The 23,880-nt window shown below is 34.8% G+C and overlaps 1 protein-coding gene across 1 annotated transcript in view; it reads right to left on the bottom strand.

Annotated features, from left to right (window-relative positions):
• The window catches only part of LOC308176731 (uncharacterized protein), a 583,853-nt gene that overhangs the window by 430,927 nt on the left and 129,046 nt on the right, over positions 1 to 23,880 (bottom strand). The gene's annotated exons all lie outside the window — the stretch shown is intronic.

Below are 23,880 nucleotides of genomic sequence, written 5' to 3'. Positions count from 1 at the left end.
ACAATTTACTAATAAAAATTTTCCATGTCAGATTGCCATTAATTACTTTCACTCTGCTGTCTGTGAAACCTATTGTCAGAGAGTTACATACTACATCAGTCCTAATATTTATGAGACAACATTTCACTGTACTACTTGTTCAGGCTTTGCTAACTGCTGACATGGTCATGCACGGATATAGTGAATCAAATACATATAGTGAATCAAATACATTATCTTACTGATAACACCCCTGGAATTCAATGTGATGTCAAATTTCAGTTCATTTTTCTTAAATATAAGAATATAAACACCAAAAAAACTGTACTTCAGTACAATTAACAAACATAACATAGAAATGTCATCATTCAAATCTGTGCAAATAATTGCTAGGAAGGCATTTACACTTCTACATTTGGGATTGTAGCACACTACATGGCATATTTTTTCCCTGCATTTTTCACCACAGGACCCAAGACATATTTTGTTGACTTGTTTAATTAAAGTGCACTGAAGGATGTTGTTCATAAGACTTCTGCTTCACTTGTTGTAGAAGGTGAAAAATGAATAATGAATGAGGCAGGAGACTCAAGAATCAGAAAGGTTGTTTTACAGTATACATTAGGGCTACAGAAATTGAATGACAACTGACAGAGCTAATTGCCCTATGTCACCAATGTCTTATCCATGATTTGTCCAGAGGATTACACAGCCTAGATGCCAAACTAGCAGGCTTTAGAACTACAACCAAAGGCAGTGGAACTCACTGCAGAACTTTGAAATGAATGTTATGAGCTGAATCTGAAGATCTGAATACAGTGTCATTTCAAATGACACTTCCAAAATGGACTAGGCTGACATCAGTCTCTAAGTACCTCATGCCTTCAGCTACTAAATGAGAATGATAGTACCACCTCTTCCTGGAAGCTGATCTGAAAATTCTGTCAGGCTCTCAGCCGCCAAAAAGATGAGCATCACAGAAACACAGAATGAGCATCACAGAACCTCAGAATCATAGAATCATATAAAAATTTAGATTGAAAGGGACAACAGGAGGCTACCTAGACCGAATTTCTGACTGAAGCAGTTTCAGCTGAGATCAGACCTGGTTGCTCAAGCAGCCTTTATGCAATCAGGTTCTCTGCAAACCTCCAGTGATGAAGACTATCCTCCTGGTTAAAAAAAAAAAAAAAAAAGAAAAGTCTGTCTAGTTTCAGTTTATGCCAGTGTTACTCCCAACATGCATCAATGTGAAGAACCTGTCTACGCCTTCTTGACAGCCTCCTCAGAGGAAGACTGCTGTTAGATCCCCCATGAAGCCTTCCCTTCTCTGCGCTGAACAAGCCCAGCTCCCTCAGCCTCTTCACATGGCAAATATTCCACCCACCTGGACATCTTGCTGGCCCTCCTCTGAACTTGCTCCAGTTTATCAAGAACTGTATTGGCTTTGGGCGGCCAAAAGCTTTGCTGCCAGGGTATACTACTAGCTGAAGTTCAGCTTTCTGTACCAGTCCTTTCCATCAGAGCCAATCCCCAGCCACTCAGCCCCAAGCCTGTATTGTTACAAGAGGTTACTCTTTCCCAAGTACAGGACTTTTTATTTTTTGTTCTTGAATTTTATAATGTTTCTGATCAACCATTCCTGTGGCCAAAGACACTGTGAAGTGTAGTTCTCTCCTGTAGCCTCCTGGGGGACTGTTTCCCCCACTTTAGCGTATTTTGCAAACTTGTTATCAGACAAATCAATAAGAAAAGTAAACATTTCTACTCATATTTTCTAGACAAAATGACACAAAAAATGTATTAATATATATGGAATTAACACAATGGATATTATTGATTTAATCTAACTAAAATTTAGAAAATGCTCCTTTTCCATTTTTTTCTCATTCTCCAAGATATGCTGTTGTTACATGATCTGTGGCCTGAGCAGAGTGTTCTGTGGCAGATGCCCAAATGCCTTGAAGCTCAGAATATGCAGTAACACAGATCAAATGCAACAGTTAGTTGTATAAGATAGAAATATTAGTTACTCTATTACTTTAAAATGGATTGCTTTATTTCATCAAAAGCATTGGGCTACCTAAATTTAAACAAAATTACTATTGGTTTTCATGAGAGTGAATGAGACTCACTCCCAATAAAAAAAAAAAACTCAAAATACTAAGGAAGGAAATTGATGTAAAAACTTAATATAATGAAGAAAACATTAAATGCTTTTAAAGAACATTTAAACTTAACACATAACACATTCCAATTAAGAATCTAAAACTATCTGATTTTACATCAAGTGTTTGAAAAACACCCTCTGTCACCATTAATCCAATCAGTTAATTACCCAGTAACACCTTTATTTATTAGAAGTGACAGCAGGATGGGATGGAAGGAACTTGGGAAACCTCAAGGAAGTAATTAAATAGCATCCCCATCATCTGAACATACCAATGACTGAACTGGACAGATGGTCACAGAATGTGCTCAGACTATATGTTCTTGTAATTTATGTATATGAAATTTATTTCAGATGAGATACTCGCTGAACCCCAAAATATACTGGATTTGAAATGGTCTCTTAGATGTATAGCTTCAAGCAAAAGAAGTCACAATGAGCACCCAAAGAAACTGTTGTGACAGGACTCGCACTGAGCCCCCAAGTAATCATCCATCAGACACAGGTAAATTATAAACTGAGGAGCTGAAGGAAAAGATGAATATCTAAAAGGAATAAAAGCTAAGTAGCAAACAGAAGGGAAAATTGGAAGTCTGAGTGAAAATATTCAAATAATTGTGTAAGTTTCCAGTCTAAAAAAACCCAGAGGGTTAGGTCTAGAAATGGTGACATAATGATTTCATGAGTCAAGTTCTGTGCACACAAAAGGATTTAACAGAAGAATATATAGAAGTGAGAAAGAGGTTTTTTTTTTAATATATATATAAAATAAATATATATATATTTGTATATATATATATTTGTATGATAATTTTAAAAATATTTTTGATCAGCTCTACTAGACTATAATATAAGGCTGTTCCCATATCCTGGTCAGAAAACAGCTGTTTCCATGTGTGGTAATACCAACACGGTTTCTGCCTCAGTGACGTATGTATTGAATTTATATTTTTTCCTCGTTATGCATCAACACAGTTACTAATTCTTACTATAGAATTTAAAGTTTGTCTTTAACTGTCTCCTACTACTTCTTCTTTCTTCATTTTTATAAGAATTCCTGATCTTTATATAAAAAAAATTGCCCTTTTCATTCTGTACAGTAATTAAACATTTGTCCATGTATTAATGATTTATTTATTGATGAAACAATGTCTATATAGTCTGTTAGACATATAGGATTTTCTCCAGTTGCAGCTGACTTCAATGCATTTGACCCTTAGAAGCACTATATAAGTACTATTAATGTAATCTTCTCTCTAGCTCTTTATTACTGCTTTTTCTTGTTCATTCAAATTCATCACCTTTCAAGCAATTCTACCATGCATGTTATCTCAGCTCCTTAGGGAAAGCTCTTATAGCAGTAAATACTTCGCTACTTAATTACATTCTGGTAAATTATTAGATTGTCCCCTCCAGTTTATCTTGTAAGGGAAAAAGGGAACTGCGTATATTTTCTTTATGAATTTCATATGCACACCAGTTCACATATTTGATACTGTTTCACTTTACGGTAAGGAGTTAAATTAAAAGAGATCAGCAGCAGTAAAGCAGACTGAGGAACCCAAGGAACTCTCAAAGCATACATGCCGTCAAATACACAACCTACAGCTGGATTTATTCTCCCCTCTGTATGAGACCAGAATAAAAGGGAACATGAAAATTCAAAGGGGGTAGTATAGGGAAGAAGGCAAGTCGAATGACGTCTCAGAAGCACCTCAGAGTGAGGATGCCAATAGAAACAAAATACTAAAAGCACACAAGACACTTCAGTAAACAAACTGTTTGCCCACTTTTGGTAAAAGGTATGTATATTACCTTTAGCAAGCACCTTAAGAAATATGTGTGTTGAATTTTTCATTACAGCCCTTTATCTTGCACTAAGTATTTCTATGTGTACAGTAAATAGTTACAGGTAAATAGTTTTTTTTTCTTTTCTTTTTTTTGTGGTGGTGTTTATTTTATTTTTGTTTTTATTTTTTATTTTCATGACAAACACAATTATTTATCAGTCTTTAAGCCACTGCCACAGTGTCCCAGAGGAAAAACCAGTCACTGGCCAAACTCATTGAGACCTGTCAGATTAACATAGTTCGGACAATTTGAGGCTATAACCCAAGAAACAGGTTCATGTAATGTCTTATAAAGAGAAATGACAGCAGCAAAATCAATTGTCCAAATTGTACATTAAAGATGACCTAACATATAGCTTGCTATTTACAAATGATAAACCATAAGATTGTATAGGCACAATTTATTGTTGTCTGAGTGCAAAATGTAGCTGGTTTAAATCTTAAAATGCATTGTTAGCACTACAAATTTGTTCTCCATTTACACAGCCTTGAGTAGCATCCTTTAAAAATGAAGCATATTATTCTGTCCCCCAAATGTCTAATCTTCATATTAATAAAACTGTCTCTCATGCAAAGGAGCATATCCAACTCCTTCTTTCTTACAGATGACAAAAAGCACATACCATTTTTGTACTGGTTGAAATAAATAGTTGAGTACAGAATTCACTTTTACAATACATTGCTGATGTATTGATGATGTTCACAGGAATCAAACAAAAGCTTTCAACTCTTGCATTCTCTTTATCTAGAAGATTAGATTATCTGTCTGTAAGCTAAAAATCAGTTTTATGCATTTTTTTCTCCTTTCATTTTCATAAGGGCTGTCAGTTGGACTTTAAAAATGTTGGTCTGGTTTCTCTTGATGGCGGTATATTTATATATTTCTCTCATTTGTGTTACTGAATATCCAACATATGTTTTACCTTAAACAATAGCTCCCATTGGTGCAGCAGGATCACTAATTTTTGATTGTCTTCTATTTTTGTACTGTTGCTTTTGTGGCATGTGGGCTGACTACATAAACTGCATATAATGACCTATTAGTTTAAGATGCTTATAACAGTAAGGCATAAGCACCAGATATGATCACCTGCTACTTCTCTGACACTCTGATTAACCACTACAGCTACCCAGAAATAGTACACACTCATGCAAATACCCTGAAGGTAAAAAGCAAGCAAAGCAAAACCAAACCTTAGGTTGTGGCAAATTCCCAAGAAAAGATACTGAAATGAAGCAATTCACACTATCACAGAGGAAGGCCATAAAAGATACCTAAACAGAGTTCTACTAAATGGACATCCCTCCCCTGACCACCATTTCCAGAATATTTATTCCAGAAATGTTTTTGCAATTCCTAAAGTACCTTGCAGTCCACAAGGTACCTGATGTACAAAACCATATTCAGTCACCTCTGAGCAGACAGATTATCACCTTCTGTGACAGTTGAAGCTTCATAGTAGCTTTTTAAGACTCGTGAGAGAACACTACAGCAGTCTAGAATGATAACAAACTCAAGATTGGTCTCTACAAGACAGAAAAACAGAGTGCTCCCAGCTGATTACAGAAAATACTCAAATATAGCGCAGTAATTACTAATCCCTTCAAAAGAAGGGATTTATTACACTTTCAGTAGTAAAGAGCATAACTGAGAAGTCCTCAGCTGTTTTCAGTAAACAATTTCTTTTTTCTTTTTTCCAGGAGGATTAAGGCAGAATGTGATGTGGAACTCATTCTAGCCATTTCTGCTTTTGCTGCTTCCAAATACTATACTTGGAGAACAACCTAGTAGGGGCTATATACATTTATAACTTATGGCACTTCATAATTTTTGGATGATAAGAAATATAGAAAGACCACTTAGCAAATTTAAGCCTAGAAAGTAGCTATGTGGTTGTCAGGGATGTTTTTCTATAGGAACCATATTAAACCTATGTTCCCGTAATTCATGCTTTGTCTTTGTATTTTGTTCAGAGAGTCTTCCAATATTAACCTTCCAATATTTACTATTGATTTATACAGGTAGACGAGCTGTTGAAATAGCAAATGGTGCTGTATCATGGAAACATTATGGGCATCCTGAATCTCTTATGACAGTTTCATGTATTTTCAAACTCCTGTGTAACATGCGTATAAACAATGTTTCCATGGGGATTAATTATAAATAATAACATAAGATGGATCATGCATGTCACTGTAGTACTGATGGATTTGGGAATGATTAGTTGCTATAGTGATGACTTGGCTGAGGCATGCTGGGAGAGGTTAGTCAAAGAATAGGGGAGGCTGTGTTTTACATGCACAGTCAACTTAATTAATCTTGATATAGTGTAGAATAGAGCAAGAGTCCCTTGAAAGAACTTTTTCTGTGAGGCATGTCTTATATCCTTGACCACTGGAGTCAGAAGGTGGTTATGCTAATATATATATATATTTGTATATATATATAAACATTTGGCATTTTTACTTAAAGTGAGGCAACTCTTTGGCATTTCCAATCCTACTTTTAATCTTAAAATCATTCAAGGAACATTTTTGTTGTTGTTGTTGTATAGTTCTCACTTTAAAAGTTTGTACTGATTCAGCTTGTACAGTTCCAGTGTGCTTTAGCTAATGATTGAAGAAACACTTAAAAAACTCAGTGAATAATATTTTCATTTTATAGTTAGGATAACTGGCACACAGACAGGGAAAGCAATTTGCTTTGTTACCTAAATATATAAAGAACACAAGCTGAGAATGCAATTAAAGAATCCTTAATGCCTCTATGATATCCATTAGCCTATTCTTTCTATTTTCATTCACAAAGATCCCACCACAAATGAAAATATTACAAATTATTCTTATGCATATCCTTTTTTTCTCATGCAATCATACAGTTCAGTATTCAGAGTCCAGTATCTTTTTTAAAAGCAAACAAACAGAACAAACAAACAAAGAAACAACAAAAATCCACAAAGGCAGCACCTGATAGAATTCAACATTCATTAGATCTATATGTTCAAAACACTTGCGAGGATGACATATATTCATGATTTATACCAGCCTTGGAAAATGGGAGAGTTTGGCCATTGAAAAACTGGCAAACACATGACCACCTCTAAAGAAAGACTGTTGAAGATTTTTAAAGGCTCATGAATGTCTTTATGAGCACCAGACTAATACTCATGTCAGTAACTTAATACACTCTTATTTCTATTAACAAATGTTGGATGGCCCACCTGACATGCAAGTTTTACTTCTCTTAAATGAAAAAGTTCTGCATATACCACACAAAATTCAAACTTAAGAATAATACAAAATTTCACAATGCTCTCTGTTCCTGAACACATGGAATTAAAAGGTTGGTTTAACCCCCTTTAAAGGACAAAACAGTAACTTGCTTACTAATTTAAACATCTTAAGAATGAGTATTTGTTTCACTAGTTCATTTGCAACTATAACTGAGTCTAAAAGGTAGCCTTGTCTTTTCAATAAAATACTATTTTTATCCTTCAGAGAAGCAACAAAGATACTGTCTGCCCATATGTGTATGACATATAACGTTATGTCTTGCTTAAAGTCTGGCCTTCAGCTGTCTACTAATTAACTCAAGAAAAACCTATCATCTTTTTCTTTCAAAACATACTCAATAATTTCTTTAGAGATCAGAATGAAAACTGTGCATATAAAAGGACACTAGGATTTTGTGGAAAATCCAACACTAGGCATAAGATTTTTTTTTTTGTTACCTTTTACAAAGAGAAAAAAATAGCAAAAGCACTGTAAGCCTCGCTTGCAGAATGAATAAAAAACAACCTCTAAGTAACCTCTCTGAGCCACAATTCCTCCCCTACTCCCTTCTGACTCCAGTGTAGACAATAATCCTGATCAATGAGTGCAACTCCTGACATTTCCTAGTGTCTTCCATACACAGTTTTGCTTACAGATTAGCTTTATCTACAAGCCTATGTAAAAATGTTTTGCTCTCTTTTATTTATTTATTTATTTTTCCTGCACTTGAAGGATCTGAACATTACTACTGACAGTTATAATTTCTGCTTGTCATTAATCGTTATAAGTCACTTCCTCCTTAAGTGAAATACACAATTTCTAACCTATTTTTTTTACCCAAATTCATTAATTTATTTCACCATCACTTTCTTTTCTTTCGAATTATTAGAAAATATTTTAAAATACATTTATAAACATTTATTTCTATTTAACACTTAATCAGCACTCATTTCATAACCATGCTTTCCTTCTATAAACTGCCTTTATCTCATTAGGTCTTTATTTCACTTAGATATATAAGACTTCATTTCCTTTTAACTGCAATTGCTTAGAAATGTCACCACGTCAACCTAATTTACCTTTGGATTAAGTATAGTTTTGCATTTAAGAATTATTACATGTCAGGCTAGTTTACTGCAATTAATAGTATGATCCATAGAAAGTGACCTGTTTTACCAGTATAGTAATACTATTTGGAAGCCATACCTCAGTTTCTCTGCATCCTGAATCACTGAAATAAAATATGTGAATTGTGAAGCATTCATGAAAAGCACTTTCTACTTTTCATATATATCTATTTTTCATATCTGGAACACTTACATTGGATATATGACATTCATTGTACTTTACTTTTTAATATCCACTAACATATTCTCTTGAATTTTCCTTCTACAGAAACAAAGGAAATGAGTTAGAATTACTAATAAAATTCTAAATACATATAAAAATATCCTGAGCTATGACCCTTAGCTAGAAATTGGTTTGGGTGGCTTCCTCCATCAAAATTTACAACATGTCATTTTAATACGTGGAACGAGTGAGAAAGGAAATAAGATACAGATAAGAAAGTCAAATAAAGGACTGCTTGAGAAACTTAATTTAACTTGGAAATAATTGTAACATACCTGCATCATAGAAAAAGTAATTTGGCATGCCTAGGGACAAGAAGTGCAGGCCCAATAATGAAATGAGATGTAAAGATAGAAGACCAGATTTGGAAACCTTGTAACTTTAACGCTAAAACATGTTTACTAAAAGAGCTGAACCATGTTCTGCTACATCTTCTCTGTCTAGTCCTCAGATAAATCTGTTCTAGCTCCCAATAGTAACTCCTTCCAATACTGCCCTCTTTGTAAGGACAAGTTTGTGCCTAGAACAATCTGGTTGACTGTTCTTACAGTGCATTAGCAGCCAGATGGGATCTACTTGTCACTTCCTTAGAAGCCTTTGCCTCTAATGCTTATTAAACTACCAGTTTAAAAGATTCATAAGCTTTACCTCAGAGTTTTCATTACAAACCACTTACAAAGTGTTTTCCTCTAATTGCTCTAATTATGCCTTTTCAAAATACAAATAGAGAAAAAAAACAACTCTGGACGTGAAATCTTTTTAATTAACATAATGAAAAATGTCTTAAAGCCCTGTAATGACTGGAAACTGTCAAGTGACTTTAGGAGTGAGGGTTATTCCAACCAGCTCATTTTTGTTATAACTTTTAAAGAAACAACCTTGACATCTGATCTAGGAAGGATCCAAGATTTTAGATATCTGTGGAAGAAAATACATTTTTTGTAACATTGGGCCGTGGATGGGGACTGAGGACTGATGATCTGAAATGGAATTGCTTTTTAAATAACTTGGGTTTACCAACTGTTCCAGGCTACACTCTGAGCATGCAGCAGGACAGGTTGGGAACTGATTCCAAGGCATAAAATTGCACTCTGTTGCAGATTCTTCTCTGGAATTCAAAGTGTTTAAAGAGTTTAACATCTGGAAACATATAAAGGCATACATAAGGGAAATAAATGAATACTCAGATATATATCCTATTATATATTCTAGATATAACTAGGAAGGGAAATACACTTTATCTCCCTGTACCTTTATGGAATAAGGATTGCAATTATTTCATTTTTGTGGCTACAATAACACAGCCTCACATGTAGACTGTACAAGATTTCAGTCAAACATATGGTTGTATATGTGTTGTATTACTGAATACAAGACGCTATAATCTCTTATCAAACTATGCATGTTTATCTGTTTTTGTTTGTTTGTTTGTTTGTTTTGTTTTCCCCATTATTTTTTTTTCCAGTTAATTTCAGATATTCTGCCTTTGGAAATGGGAGTCATGAAGCTTAACTCTAAGGCATCAGCTTCCATATTAGAGTGAAGGGTGTTGAGACTACTTACTCTTCACAAAACATGACTGCCTTCATAAAAGATTAGATCCATTACACGAGGGGAAAAATGATGTAGAAAATACACATTTTATTTGGACAATAATTAGTTTAAGTAACTTCTTATATTTTGACTACACCTTCCCTATTAGTTGATATCCGTTCAAAACAAATATCCAGGAATCAAATATTTGGAGACTTGAAGTAACTTTTGCTGCCAGAGTGCACTAATGAGATGGGCTAAAGAAGACTGACCTTAGATCTAATTGGACTCAGAATGCAGCTTTTTACATATTTTCCTTGAAAGGTCCCCATGACTAATTCTAATTCAAAGCTGTCTAAGCAATACATACTCTCAATTACCAGAAGCAAAGGTTACACTAAATGGGTAACTGCTGGTTTAACCATGCGTTATCAGAGCCTGCTAACATTACATTTCGGGAAGTGTCAGTTATTGATACAGCTTGACTCAGGAAATAACTTGGACTCATTTAAAGCGCGTAGGAAAGCAAACTTTATTCTACTTCACTCCTGTTTCTAATTTATACAAACTGTTTTAGATTTCATGCCTGGGAAGCACTATGTGTATCTTCAGATATAACAATCTAAAAATTATTTCCTTCTTCAGAATTACCTGTGAACTAAGCCACTGACAGAAATTTTGGATAGTGGTGGAGTTATACATATTCCTTGAAGTAGCAGAGGAAGTAAGGAGGTAACTAGCAGGTCAAGGGATGTGATTTTCCCCGCCGCTATTCCTCTCTTCTGAGTCCCCACTTAGAATATTGCTGTTCAGCTCTTTAGCCCCCATCATGAGGAGGAAGTCCAGAAGAAGGCTGTGAGGATGAATAGAGGGCTGGAGCACCTCTCCTGCAAAGACAGGCTGGTAAAGTTGAGGTTGTTCAGCCTGGAGAAGAGAAGGCTCTGAGGAGACCTTATAGCAGCCTTCCAGTACCTAAAGGGGGCCTGCAGAAAAGCTGGGGGGGGGGCGGGGGGGACTCTTTGTCAGGGAAAGGAGCTATAGGACAAGGGATAATGGTTTTAAACTAAAAGAGGGAAGATTTAGATTGGACATCAGGAAGAAATTCTTTAATCAGAGGGTGGTGAGGCACTGGAACATGTTGCCCAGAGAAGCTGTGGGTGCCCCATCCCTGGAAGTGTTCAAGGCCAGGTTGGATGGGGTTTTGGGCAACCTGGTCCAGTGTGAGGCCCATGTCAGGGGGGTTGGAATTAGGTGGTCTTTAAAGTCCTTTCCAACACAAGCCATTCTATGAATTCTGCTTTACTGCTTCTACTTTTTACTAGGTGTCACAGAAGTGTCTTCATCCCTACAACAGTAACAAAAGGAATATAGAGATTGCCATTGAATGCAACTGGAAATATAGGCTGTAAGTTCCTGAGAAATCTGTGGTGACTGCTGGACTGCCTGCTCCCTTATATAGTTTCAAAGAAAGCCTTTACAAACTCTCATTCCAGACAGATGTGCTCAGATTTTCTATATTACACATATAGATTTTATTGCTTGGAAAGACAAACCTATGCAAAGGGGTATCTAAAGTCTTTTATTTGCAATAGAGGGGCCTAGACTGATGAGCAGCAGTCTGTTATTTCCTAGGGTAGTTTCTACAAAAGCCTAATGCCAACTTCTGTGATTGCTCCCAAATTTTTCTCTGGGTTAAAAAAAGAGGTGAACTGCATTCATCTCTTATGTTCTTTCATATCCAGCCTTCTTTGATTATTAATGGATTGAACTATAAAAGGTTCAAGTGATTATGATAAGAAATCAGGAAATGCATGACTGGGCAATGTGCTAGATTGGAACAAGCTGTGAGAGCATAGGCTGGGGAATTTTTACAGTAATTAGGAGAAAACACTGTGAGGAAATGGTGTTTCACAAGAGAATTGAGGCTTCAAGGAGGGACATCAAAATAAGCAACAGTTCTTCAGGAGCCAGTGACCAGCTCACCAGTATATAAGATTCCCTAGCACTCATTAATATTAGTACTCCTGTTAGCTTTGTTTGAACTTAATCACCAAAGTTTGGGTTTTACTAAAGAATGACAATTACTTGTTATATGTCCTAGCGCATTCTTGGTAATGATATCACTGTCTGGTACAAAAGAATTTGTATGAAGAATTAATCATAAAAACCTATCCTTAACTATAGTTAAATATAGTTAACTATCAAGTATTTAGCATACAAACAATTGTGCCACTTAAAATCATGCCAATTAAAAAGCAGGCATATCTATTACATAAAAAATCTTTAATTTTCTCATATGACTTCAGCTGAGTCTCAAGTCAACTCATTAAGACTTTTCAAATCCTTAATCAGTGATTTCCACATTTAATTAAACTTATATAATATGTGGCCAGTAAAGGGTCTCTGCACGATATCTTTTTTTTCTTTTTTTTTCTTTTTTTTTTTTTTCATATTATATTTGTAGTTACTGGACTAAACAATGTGCATAAACCATTCTATAACAAGTTTTCACATTGAGAACAATGATTAACTTAACATGAGCAGTGTTAAGCTCATCCTTGCTTAGCTAACCATTAAATTCAATCTCCCAGTCCCCTGGGGGATGAAGCACAGACAGGGAGAAGGCAGTATACTTCAAAAAGGAAGGATATGCACTGAAGTGTGAGGTCATCTGTTGTGATTTCATGTAATAAGTTCACTAGAGCATCCATTGATTACCAATCAGAATTCATCACATTATATTTTTTATGCTGCTCAGAACACCAGGTCCCATTAAAATAAAAAAGACTTGAATTAGCTTCACCATGCTCCTACAAGGATGCACTAACACAGTTTCAGAGACCTGGTTCCAGTTTTATTTTCATAATACAGTGGAATTCTCCTTTACTGCTATTTCAACAGTTTATCTACGAGGATGTTATGGCAGACATTGTCAAAGGCCTTGCTAAAGCCAAGAAAAGCAATTCCACCATTCTCCCTAATCCACTGAGACAGTCATTTCATCTTCAAAGGTTATCACATTGGTCAAATATGACTTCTTACTCAAAAATCTCCCAATTACCTTCTTGTCCTTAATAAGATGTCTTAAAACTGTCAGCAGATTTGTCCTGGTTTTAAGTTTGATGCCTGGTTTTACGGACCATTTCATGGCATCAATGGGAAAAAAAGCCAAAGCTGAGGAATTCTAACTGCACCAATGGAAAACAGTTACACGTGCAAATTGTCTTCTCTGTCAGCAAAATATGAGCTAGGAATGAGTCATTTTTTAGAACTTATTATATGCTTGTGGGTACAATAAGAACTTTCTGTAGAAATGAAATAAGAACTACAGCAGCCACAACTCATTTAGTTTGAAGTTTTATTGCCAAACCAGAAGTTAAACCAGAGTCAATGGAGGCCAAGCCTCTTCAATTAACTTCAAAGGAAGCTGTTATGCATGATGATTCATTGAAGTTATGAGAAATATGGTTTGCCAGTTTGACTTTTACTGAAACCTAAATTCAAGGCAAATATTAGAAATGCCTAGGATCCCTGAAAGCTGAAATGGTCAGTTTTTACAGTTATAAGCTATTCTGTTATAAGCTAGGAGAAGGGCTGCTCTCCATCCTTCCTGTTTTATGAGCTGTTCTGCACTGCATAACAGAATGAAAGAGGCTGATATGAACAGTGGAAAAAAGGAGTGAGCAAAGCTGTATAACCTGGGATTTCGGAATTCTTCCAAGATGCAAATGAAGGGGACTGCATTCACAGGTGCAAAAGCAAACCTTTGAATCCCTATTCCTAGCTGAGTTCTCTAGTTTACAAAAGACTGAATAATACTGACAGGGGCAAGGGAGGGACAAGAAGACAGGAATTGTCTCTCACTCATCTCATGAAAGTAGTTTAATCTCTTTAAGTTTTTAAAAAGAGAATTATAAGTCTACCTTCATAAGAGACTGCAAGTTGTCAACTACAACTGAAGAAGGATACCTACTTGTGTCTAGTGTATACAAAGGCCACATCCATCTTAATGAACCTTATATACCCATCCAAGACAACAGGGTGGTTGATACGAACTCCCTGCTCTGCCAGCAATGAAGTATCCTTCCCATTTGAGGTCTATTTGCCTTCTCAATGTATCGATCTTTCTGCATGATTGCTACAGGGGAGATGAAAAAGGCTGCGTCTATAGGTGAACTTGGGTGTTTCAGTCAGGTAAAAGGCCAAAGAAGGCAGAAGAAACAGAACATCGCTCCCTTTTTGAAATTTCTTACCATTTTGCCTGTCTCTTTGTTCTTCATGCTAATCTGCATTTATTTCATCCCAAAGTACAAGATTATGCCTGCAGATAATATAAGTGGTCTCAGCTCAGTATTCAGTGAAAACGATTTTGCTATGGTGGTCAGATGCCTAAAGTTAGGTGTTGCAAAGACCTGTGTCATGACACCTAGTGCCTTTGAGTCTCTGGGCTAAGTTGCTAAGGCTAAATCAGAGCCTCAAGCAGTCATTTTTTCTTGTTAGTGCTTAAGGCTGGCTCCAGGAAAAGCCTTGATAAAATATGAAAGCCTTTTCTCAAGAATGGAATAAAATGTCTCAGGCCAGGGGATTATCATCAATATACCTACAGGGAGAATAAAAATACCCATAATCTAAGCATAATTATCCATCTCCTTTTCTCTCTAAAAACAAAATTGCACATCTGAAGTGATACATTTCTAACACTGCTGGCCTAGAACATAATGCACTGGCTCCAATGTAATGCACTGCAGTCAGCCATTAACAGTCAGGTTTCTCAAGCTTTTTAGAGACATGGACAGCAGTACTTCTGTGCTACCTGCAAAGTTGCCAGCTACTATACCATATGTTTGTTCGGGCAGATAGGTTATTCATTCACCAGTTCGAAGTGTCAATTTTATATGCGTTATGTATCAGTTCTTCAAAAATTGTTATAATCTTCAAAACTGTTATAATTAGCATCATAAAGAGGCTAATATTTGGAGCAGTACATGGTAATTATCGTATGCTTTCAAACTATAGCACCAATCCATAAGGTGACATTTCTTCGATTAGCATCACTAAACTTTTTTTCAACTGGACTATACTCAGAAGACTTGAATAAACATTTCTATATTAAATACACTTCTGACTGAACCTGCACCAAAGATTTACTTGGTCTGATCAGTATCTGGAACACATTTAAGGAAAATAAAATTTTAAAATGAGGAAAAAAGAACTTAGGCAAGAAAGTAGTGCAATGCATTATTTCCTGAAAAGTTGTATAAACAAATGAGATACTCAATAAACCCAGATATGAAGGCAACCTGAATTTGAATCAACCTGTGAATTAAATATGCTTTTTAATGCTTTAAGAATGATACTTTGCCATGTTAGTCACTTAAGCTGAGGATTTTTAAAGCATTATGTATCAAGAAAGGCAAGCTTTAAAACCTGAAAAGAATTTGAATAGTTCTAGAAATCTTTCCAACTATGTGTGCATCCAGATACCTAAATGTCTTGAAAACCTGACCAAGACTACCTACTTCTTCTTCTTATTATTATTATTAATAATAATAATATAAAGAAAGCATAACCATAAATATGTCAAGATACCTTAAAGCCTGGAGATTCTTTTAGCACCTTTTTGTTTAGAAAAAAATCTGTTTTTTTTTTTTTTTTCCTTCCACAGACACAAAGGTGGGCATTTGCACAGCTATTCAAACTGTGCAAACTTTTTAATTGATAAGTAAACAGAAAGAAGGCCAAGAAATGATATTTTGGGAATCTCCTGCAGTTTGAAAATATTGGGCAAATTTTTGAGCAAATCATACAGGTGAATTTAGCAGTATATTAAATGTGACTCCTCAGTTGTAACTACAGCCTCACTATACTTTGTTTTAGTAACAGTTCATTGTGTTGAGTTATATAGCCTGCTCAGACGTGCAAGATATGTAATTGAGTTTGTGTTGGAAAATGACTAAACATAGCAGCAGAAATGCAACGTGTGCTGCTATCTGACCTTTGTCAGCAATGCCAGAGGCTTTTTTCATATGCTATTGCTAGTTGTCATTATTAACAGTGACCATGAATTTCTTTCTGTCAAAGTAATCAAACCACAGGAGAGAAGTTTCTGAGGTACTCTGTACAGAGAAGGTCACAGGCGCTTGATCTCATCAAGCTGCTTTCTTTCTTATTTGAAAAGTCAGGTGAGAAAATGAGTAAATGACACCCTTAAGATTTTTAAGAAAATTGGAAAGTCATTATTGGAGTTTCAGACCAGCAAATAGTATATCCTATTGATCAAGAAGACTTGTCTTCTTGATATTGAGGAAAAAATTGTTTTGTTCTCTTTCCCCTTCACTTAGACAAATTAAATTCTACCATGCCACACCATTTTTTTTTTTTTGAGCATTGATTTTTTTCAATCTTTGCTTGACATTTGAGGTGACTGAAAGGGTTCAGTGTGAGATCCAGAAGAAAAATAGAACTAGAGCAATAATGCTATATGTGGTCTGCAACCTGCAATACATCCATAATATATGAAAGATGACAAGCCAGACGGATATTAAGCCATTTTCTTTTTGTGTTATTATGTAGTTTGCCTCAAATATGCTGCTAAACAGTCAGGGAGCATATCACAAGGGGCAACTTCTCCATAACAACTGCAAAATGGCATGTCCACCCAAGGAAAAAAATAAAAATAAAAAATATATATATCTTTTTCAATAAATGCGGTAGGAGCTCCCTCTACTGATATTTTTCAGCTTTTCAATCTTTCTGGCTTTGGCAAGTGTAATAGACCCAAATACATTTGGATTACATACACATCGAGTGATTTCATTTTCTTTGTTAAATACAAGAACAGAACTCATCATTTAGTGCTAAACATGTCTAATACAGGAATTATTGATTTCATAGATATATATTATTGCATTCATACTACATATTTATGATTCACCATCAGAATTCCTTAATTAAAGAAAAAAGTCTCTGTTTTAAAAGAGCAATTCTAGAGGTTTCTCATATTGTGAGAAATAGCAGCAGCTGTGTAGCTGTATTAAGCTGAATTTGGCCTTTTAGTAAAAAGTTACAATTCCTAAGAAGCTTTGTCAGGAGATCTTCAGTTTATTAACATTTGTGAATCTTCAAAAAAGAATATGCCCAGTTTCACTCACTGCATCTTAAAAACAACATTTATTGGAGGCCTACTTTAGCAGGCTATGTTGTTTTTAAGATAGTTTTGGAAAACATATTTAATTAAGGAGGATCAGACCAAATTTGTTCACCGTGATTCAGCTGGGTGATGCATCCAATCTTTGTTAGTTCAGTTTCCTCCAGAAAACATTAGGTTTGTTTGGTAATTTGGTCTGTTGGAGGTGACATACCTGCAGATTTATTTTTGGTTTCATTCTTCATTAGAAGTTTAAGATAAGATTACACTATAAATAGTAGTGAAGTAGTGTCTCCCCCTAGAGGAATAAGGTGATTCGAATCAAAATGCCCATACAGCTTTCCTATGGAGTCAGTTATATTCCTGAAAGCTTTTTGGGAAACACACAGGTGCCTGATTTATCCATTACAAATTATTGCTTTTTTAAAGAGGAAGTCAGTATGTGCAAAAGCCAAAGAACTTAATAGTATTAACCATCATTATTCAGCCAGGTTTCTAGGTATAAACATTAAGTATGGTAAAATAGGGTTCTGAAAGACACTTTAATTTCATACTAGTACTGGTTAAAACAGTTGTTTGCTAATGCTTTTCCATCCGCTCAAAGAAGGATTTAAAGACCAAGTGGAGTTTGCTCTTAAAACCTGATCTAAAGGTGGATTTTTTCACTCATTTCACCAAATTCAGTCATTATTACATTAAAACAAACAAACAAACATCTTGGTACAGAGAAAAGTAGCGATAGGAAGTATAGGAAGATGGGCATTCTGTCAGGCATGTTAAAAATGTATATAAGCCTAGAATATTTGAGATGTGAAATAACCTTTTCATAACTATGTCCTTTTAAAATATTCTCTTTTTAAAAATTAGCTAAATGAAATTATTACAGTATACTTAGATTACTACTATATACATCCAGTGTTAATCAAGAGCGACTTCTTTATAAAGAATATATACATGGATACAAAGATTACCAGAACACATGCCAGAAGACTACCACTACTGACTCTGGATTATCTCTATGGGGAAGAGTCTATCTAACCTGGAAATATTGATATTCTTGCTATGCTATAAACTTTAAAAGGTTGTGATCAAATCAAGCATATGAGTACTCTTGCACAGTAAAGTTAAGCCACTGTATAAGTTTTGCAAACAATAGTCTTAGCTGTTGCATATGGAAAAGTCTAGAATATAGTTATCTTTTTCTGATAATAAAAAGATATATCCTTCTTATAATTCAATACTGTGTTAAATTTACAGGCAAAAAATCATTGCTTATTCCATTTAGGTTTATAGGGTGATCACAAAAGATTTAGGAGCACAGAATTGCAGGATAAGGAGACAGAAGAGGGAGGGTGGGAGCAGAGAGAGAGAAGGCTGTAACATTTCCCTTTGTGAAGGACCTGGGATAGCGTAAGCTCTTTTGTGAGACACAAGTGTCTCTGCCAGACACTCGTCATAACAAAAAAAGTCATGACAAAAGCCTTTCATCTTGTTACTAGATCCATTCTTACTGATAGTACATCCACCCAAGAGATCCAATGCATTTCAACAACCAACAAATCAGATTGGTTGTTATGCATTCTTTTGGGTTTTTAGCAACACCTTTATACGGAGGTGCCTTCAAATTCCCTATGATCTTTATAAAGTGTTATCAAAAAATACTTCTTTAAAGACACTCCTTAGCTGAATGAAGAAAGGTAAACACTGGAACAGGTTGCCCAAAGAGGCTCTGGAGTCTCCTTATCTGGAGATATTAAAAACCTGCCTGGATGTGATCCTGTGCAATGTGCGCTAGGTGACCCTGCTTGGCAGGGGGGCTGGACAAATGATCTCCAGAGGTCCCTTCCAACCTCAACCAGTCTGTGGTCCTGTGATTTCGTGAATATAGTTCACACAATATGATGCAAGAGAGAATACAAGTAAATGCATGAGAAAAATGAGATGCAACTTTGGGGTATTTGCCACAAGATGTTCAATTTTCGTGAGTCAGAACATGATATGAGTGATAAAATATGAGTGATAAAATCCCTTCACATCATCAGAGAATGCTACCTTTGGTTTAATGTGGATTAGGCTTTTCCTATCAGCATTAAGACTTTGAAAATCAATTTGGAGACTTATGAGATTGATGATTTTGTCAATTGTAATGTAAAATTAAATATTGCTATTTATAAAATTGCTATTTCCTACTTCTTAGGCCTCTCAGCTTTTGCCAGTGCTATTTTCAATGATATCCAGGAAGCTGAATGCGATCAGGACAGCATATGTCCTTCTGTTTCCATACAGTTCTTTTAAAGTTGAAGTCAGATAAGTCACATATATATTTCAATGCTTTACACCTCAGGGTGAAACTTCAGGCTGTCATCTAGGGGTTAGTGATAAAAGAAGGACTGATTAAAAGAGACTGACACTTCAGAGCTGATAGAGCAAAAGGACTCTAAGGGTATGCATGCTATTAAAAATCACTCATGATTTTCTTTCAAGAGGACAGTTTCAAACAATCAGATTTAAATATTAATTCAAACCAACATTTGTTGTCCCTCTGCTATGTGTATTTCTGGATGCCTCATTATAAAAATAATTTCATTGTCATCTATATCTGTCATAAAAATCCAACAATATACTGTCTGTATTGTTAAAGTTTAAGTATCAAGGTATTAAAGGTATCAGTATATTAAGAAACAGCTTTTTATTAAATTCTACCCAGGCAGATTCCAGCTGAAAAGAGAATGTTTACTGTGGTGGCTTTTCCATGAGGAAATCTGATTTAAAGTCTAGTTTGGATGCTACAATTTAATATTTACAGTCATGCCAACTATACTGTTTAACAGTATGCTTCCTGCTTAAAATTCACGAATTACTCATGATTACTCATAATGAATTATTCAGTAAAATGTTAATACATTGGACTTACACACTGCCTCAATTACAGGATCTTAAAATGCTTTTTAAGCATTAATTCAGCTTCACATCATCCCTGAGAGGAAGGGACTGGTAAGAAGCATTATACTTGCTTATTAAAGTTGCTGAGTAATAAACAGGGAAGGTAGTCTTGGCCAAAAGGCAAACAGCAAGTCAGCAGCAGAATCAGAAAAGGAATTTACAAGTTCTGGTTCCTACTTCTCTTCTTCCGCCATTACATTACATTTATTTTCATATATATATGCCAATTAAGATCTTAGGAGGAAGGACATGCCTGTCCTTCATTATCTTTGTCAGGTGTTTATGAGAATATCTGTCCATGGTATTCAATATATAGTATTCATTGAAAAGTTGCATGAGTATCATACTCTGTATGAAATCTAGCACAAGAGTCATTTACCATTTGCATTTATCTTCTAAATATTATTTAGTTTGATAATGTAAAATAATGTTCTTGAAATAAGTGGAACATATAGCTAGATTGCTACTTCACACCCAGGGAATAATGTCTGAATCACGCAAGCTTATGTGAGCCAAAGAATAATATTCACAAATATTATTTGACCCAAATTTGACCAATTTGAAAGAAAATTGAAACTTTTAGCCAAATAAGGTGAAATATTAAATCCCTGAGTTACCTGGCTACATTAACAGCTTAAAAACAATGTAGATTCAACTAAATTATTTGAAATCCTGTCATCCCTAACCCTGGCATGAGGAATGTTGTAATTTATTCAGTTACTGCCAATAAATTTTGCCACACCAGAATACCAAAGAAGAAAATTAAAATGGAACCACAAGGCCTGTGTGAGGAAGGATGTAAACACCACACAAAATGAACTAAAAATAGGTTCTCACTTCAGTGAAAAGAACAGTAATATGTCATTTTCAAAAAATGTTCTCTGCACTATAAGTGTCCCATAAACTTTTCCTTTGGATAGGATACTACTGTAGCAGCATTAGTTATTTGCTAGTAGCAAATTTTCTTAGCATTAGTTATTCTTTGCTAGGAGGATTTTTCATTTTTTCAAGGATAATTTAGCAATAGAGAACAATGACAAAACCTTATTCCCTGTGCCAAAAGACTCTGAAGAATCTTGTTTACTGTGCTACAGGGTCTTCTAAAATGGCACTACTGTCAGAGGTTTCTGACTTTCAGTGTGTTTTCTTTTGTCATTTCATAAAATGTGTAATGTCAGTTTATATCTATAGTTTCTCTACATCTCTTCTCCTGTCTGTCTCTTTCTATAAAATGCTTTCATGCATTGTTTAGCTGATGTCAAGAACTGTGAATAGCAGGTAAGTAGTTCTCCCATTGACTGCTTAGGCAATTCAAAGAACTTCATAATAACAGAACAAAACAGAAAGGGAACAGTGAAAATCTGATGATGTGTAAGAGATGTAAAAGGTGAGCCTTATACTTTTCTGCAGTTTGTAACATGTAATTATTTTTTAGGAGTGATACAGTTGCATTAATACTACCAACATTGTAAACTGTAGTATTATCTGAACATATGTTTTTAATGACCGTATCACCAAAGCTTGGTAGGATTCAATCACTGAAAAATCTATAATTTTATTTTCTAATACAGAAACAGTTTGAAGTAAAATTTTATTTCACTGAAATATTCCATGAATGCATGAAGATCACAACCTCACAGATATGAAATATTGTCTATCCTGCTGATAAACTGATGAAGAAATGGGAAAGAAGATAAATGGATGGAAAGAATCTTGCTCTCTTACTGTACTGCCTTCCTTAATCTGCCAGACATTTTTCAAAGGATTTTTGATCTCTTTTTCTGGGTAATAGAAGGAATTACTGAAAAATAATCCTTTTTAGTAGATCTGCTATCTGGAGAAAAAAAAAAAAGAAAAAAAAGGCCCTCTTTACCTTTTTATGAAAGATAAGTTACAAAAAAAAAAAAAAAGATCTCAAATGTGTTGCTTAAAGAAAGCCATATTTCATTTCTGCTGTTGTTAAAGGGACTTGTCTATAAGGGAACTGGTGGTAAGCTATTCTCAGTCCTGCTTTATAGTGTGGAATATATCTGGATATTCCTTGTACCATCAGGACTTTAACCTGGATGGTCTGCTGAAGAGCTGCAAATACAGTAGGATGAAGGGTTCTTCAATAGCTTTTCTATTAGTTTTGTTAACATTATGCCAATTGTTGATTTTATCCTTTTCTAGAACTGATTTTACTTTACACAGTATATACTGAAAGCAAGAATTTACCAAGATCTTGATAATAGAATGTATAGAGCACGTCCGAGGACATATCTATGCCATCTTTGAATACAAAAGGAAATAAAAAAAAATAATAAAAAATACCACCAAAACAAAGCCACAATGTGCCTTCATTCTCTTAATCTGAAATGTGAAACTATGAGTTTGGAAGCTCTGTACAGGGGAAGATGGTCTCATCAGTTACTCATCACTAATTACATACTTTATATGTTCACATGCTACTGATTTTACCCACAGTTTTATAGGTTCAAAAAGAGGTTTAGCAAAACCCATACTATGAATCTGGTTGATTAGGTCTAACCATCATATGACAGAGAACTTAACTTCCGTAATTCTGATGGGATCACACCATCCATGTGTAACAACAACATATTGTGATACTTGGCTATATGTAAAAATCTGAAAAGTCTCTGAGGACCAACTGAGAATGCACTTAAAAAAAAAAAAAAGATATAAGGAGATACCAACTAACATGACATCCAACTGCAGCTTTAACCAGAGTTCTTCATCCTTGCAGACACCATATTCTCCTTTTAAATTCTGTAAAATAAATGCTGAAGATGCAACAGCATTGTTTGTTTTGTTAAACTCTCTCTAGCACAGAATTGCAAGCTAGGAACCTTTTTTCAAGAAATATTGTGTATTGTTACAGGTTCCAAAAACAGTTTCCACATATTATCACTAGCATAAAAAAAAAAATGAATGTATTAGTTAATCAAGATCTATGTCAAAAATATGTATGCTGAACAATTTTATTTGCTAAATATTTTTAATGGAACTAAATAAACAATGTTTTCTATTTCTCTCATATTTTTATCTTCATTTATTCTTCCAAAGAAGACAGGGAATTTCTTGGGGAGGTGAACTGCAGACAGGACAAGTTGACAAGGACAGACTGCCCATCATGCAGCATAATATAATAAGAACAATGAAGCACTTTTCAGAAGCAAATATCAGATGAGCTATCTAAGAAAGAGAATTCTAAGTAGGAAAAATGAGGTCTGCAACAAAATCCACATTTTTAGTACCTGAGACTTAATTAGCTTTTTCCTCCATACATAAAAGAGTTAATTTTTCAGAACCCTCTTTAAAAAGCTTAATTAGTTATCTTTTAGAGTTGCCCTGAAGAAACAATAAATGGTACAAAAGAAAACAACATTAGGAAGAAGAGTATTTGCATATTATATGATGGTGTTTTCATTTCTCTTCTCAAAAAAGAGAAGACAAATTGTTAGGACTGACCAATTACTAATAAACATTGCAAAAACAAAAAAATAAGAGGAAAATCATCTAAGAAAATATTTTTGTATTAGACAACAAGCAACTAATCTACTTATTCAAGTTAGTTAGAAAATAATTTCTAATGTTTTAGAGGAATAAAATATCTGAGTAGTAGTGATTTGATA

The sequence above is a fragment of the Anser brachyrhynchus genome (assembly GCF_964034855.1).
Source record: "Anser brachyrhynchus genome assembly, chromosome: 12".
In the NCBI taxonomy this organism is placed as follows: domain Eukaryota; kingdom Metazoa; phylum Chordata; class Aves; order Anseriformes; family Anatidae; genus Anser; species Anser brachyrhynchus.
The sequence above is the reverse complement of the archived record's forward strand: the minus strand, read 5'-3'. Positions and strand labels throughout refer to the sequence as shown.